Below are 3,234 nucleotides of genomic sequence, written 5' to 3'. Positions count from 1 at the left end.
GACACACGCACCTAACTTGGTGTCATCTGCGAACTTACTGAGGGTGCACTCGATGCCCTCGTCCAGATCATCGATGAAGATATTAAAGAGGACCGGCCCCAGCACCGAGCCCTGGGGGACGCCACTAGTGACTGGCCTCCAACTGGACTTGGCTCCATTCACCACGACTCTTTGGGCCCGGCTATCCAGCCAGTTTCTAACCCAACGAAGCGTGCGCCAGTCCAAGCCAAGAGCAGCCAGTTTCTTGAGGAGAATGCTGTGGGAGACGGTGTCAAAAGCCTTGCTGAAGTCAAGGTAGACCACATCCACAGCCTTTCCCTCATCCACCCAGCGCGTCACTCTGTCATAGAAGGAGATCAGGTTCGTCAGGCATGACCTGCCTTTCATAAAGCCATGCTGACTGGGCCTGATCGCCTGCTTCCCCTTCAAGTGCTGCATGATGACTCTCAGGAGGATCTGCTCCATGAGCTTTCCTGGCACTGAGGTCAAACTGACAGGCCTGTAGTTTCCTGGGTCAGCCCTCCGGCCCTTCTTGTAGATGGGCGTCACGTTTGCTAGCCGCCAGTCGATTGGGACCTCCCCCGATAGCCAGGACTGTTGATAAATGATGGACAGTGGCTTGGCCAGCTCCTCTGCCAGTTCCCTCAGTACCCTTGGGTGGATCCCATCTGGCCCCATCGACTTGTGCACATCTAAGTGCCGTAGTAGGTCACCAACCAGTTCTTCATGGATAATGAGGGCCACATCCTGCTCCCCATCCCCTTCCACCAGCTCAGGGTACTGGGTATCCAGAGAACATCCGGTATTGCCGCTAAAGACTGAGGCAAAGAAGGCATTGAGCACCTCCGCCTTTTCCTCATCTCTTGTAACTAAGTTTCCCCCCGCATCCAGTAAAGGATGGAGATTCTCCTTAGTCCTCCTTTTTGTGTTGATACTTGTGACTTGTACTTCTTGAGCTTCTTCAGGTGGCCTCAAACCTTCTCTTCACTTACAAGAGGTCGGAATTTGCACCCCCAGCCACCACCTATGGGTTCAGGGAATGAAAGACTTGTGAAGCCTGACTTGCAGGGAAGACTGAGGCAAAGAAGTTGTTGAGTCCCTCAGGCTTCTCCATGTCTGTCATTACCAGTTCACCCTTCTCATTCATCAATGGGGGTACAATGTCCTTGGCCTTCCTTTTCTGAGCAAGGTACCTACAGAATCTCTTCCTGTTATTCTTTTCATCCCCTGCTAAGCTCAGTTCCATCCGTGCCTTGGTTTTCCTTATCCCATCCCTCCACATCGGAAACTGAAACGTGAGAGGGCCTGGGAAAAGTAGACTGGGATCCACAGAAGTCACTTGGGAAACAAAACTTGTACGTAGGAAGCGTGATTTTGTGGAGGTGCAGAGCTGAAGAGCATATTGTACAGGATGCTCCTAAAGACCCATGTGTCCTTTTTCCTCCTGACTACAATGCCACTTCCTTCTCAGGAATGGAGGAGCCAACAGAGTTGAGACAGATGCACTGAGATGTTAAATGTCATCAGAAAGCTGATCCCAACAAGATATGGGGAGGTCAGGAGCAGCAGTGAGATTATGGGGTGGTAAGAGGAGCATGGCCAGCAGAAATTAATCATTTCATAGAGGTAAGAGCATTCATGCAATGCCAGTAGTGCCGTAACACTGACTTAAAACAGTCACATATGGACCTTACCTTACTTGAAACAGTAATTTTATTCCCCAACCTAAGTACTAATATAATAGTAATTGTAGGTCAAGGGAGGTGATTGTCCCGCTCTACTCTGCGCTGGTGCGGCCTCACCTCGAGTACTGTGTGCAGTTCTGGGCACCACAGTATAAAAAGGACATGAAACTGTTGGAAAGTGTCCAGAGGAGGGCTACGAAGATGGTGAAAGGCCTTGAGGGGAAGACGTACGAGGAACGGCTGAGGTCACTGGGCCTGTTCAGCCTGGAGAAGAGGAGGCTGAGGGGAGACCTCATTGCAGTCTACAACTTCCTCGTAAGGGGTTGTCGAGAGGCAGGAGACCTTTTCTCCATTAACACCAGTGACAGGACCCGCGGGAACGGGGTTAAGCTGAGGCAGGGGAAATTTAGGCTGGACGTCAGGAGGGGGTTCTTCACAGAGAGGGTGGTTGCACACTGGAAGTGGCTCCCCAGGGAAGTGGTCACTGCACCGAGCCTGTCTGAATTTAAGAAGAGATTGGACTGTGAACTTAGGCACATGGTCTGAACTTTTGGGTAGACCTGTGCGGTGTCAAGAGTTGGACTTGATGATCCTTAAGGGTCCCTTCCAACTCAGGATATTCTATGATTCTATGATTCTATGATAATACCCTGAAATGAAGCAGTTTTCTCTCTTGATTACCCTAATCCCTTCCGTTAACACTAACATTAAAATGCTCTATTTAACCCTAGACTTCTTAGCAGACCTAAAACATCCCTAAACCACAGAGCTTGTCCATACCTTAACCACAGACCTGACACCACAAGCAGAACACCAAACAATCCCACTAAAACTTTGCTTAATCTCTAACCCAGAAAGTGAAAAAGAGGTATCGAAGAGACTAGAGTGAGTTCAGCTCTATCTCAGGATCTCCTGCTTCAGCAGGAGGAATGTGACCGTGGCAGGGACTGTGAGGTCACTTCTGTCTCTGCACTTGATAGGGCAGCAGCAGGAACGTGTCACACAAAGGGACTGGGAGGTCACTCCTCTCCAATATAGCTGACAGGTCACCCTTGCCTTCTCCCTGGGATCTGCACTTTTGGGCTGACATCTGGCAGTGGCCCTGCTAGGCCAGCAGAAGGCACCTGCTTGGCATGCTGACTGGGGGATCCCCTCTGCCTCCAGAGCCAGGAGGACCCAGGCAGAAAGAAGGCCCCCAGATGGGTTGTCCTGTCCCTTCTGCTTGAGTCCATGACTGGGCAGCAGGAGACACAAGGCTTGGCTGTGTCTAGCCAAGAAGCTGCAAGGCCAGCAGCAGGGCCCTGGCTTGGAAGATGCTGGTGAGTATCTATGATTTGACCTTAGCTTCATTTTTCAAGGAACAGCTGGTGAGGGTTGATGAGACAGTGAAATGATGGAAATGCTGGGATGAGAGCAAGGTGGTGAACAGAGATGGGTGTCGGCAGACTTCCAGGAAATAGGATAAAGTGTGGGACAGCATATTAAAACATGCAGAGGAGAAGGCAGAGAGTGCTGGCAAGAATGGAAGTCACCAACAGCCCTGTCACTT

Source organism: Aythya marila (assembly GCF_965140915.1).
Source record: "Aythya marila genome assembly, chromosome: 28".
NCBI lineage: Eukaryota > Metazoa > Chordata > Aves > Anseriformes > Anatidae > Aythya > Aythya marila.
This window is presented reverse-complemented; position numbering follows the sequence as displayed.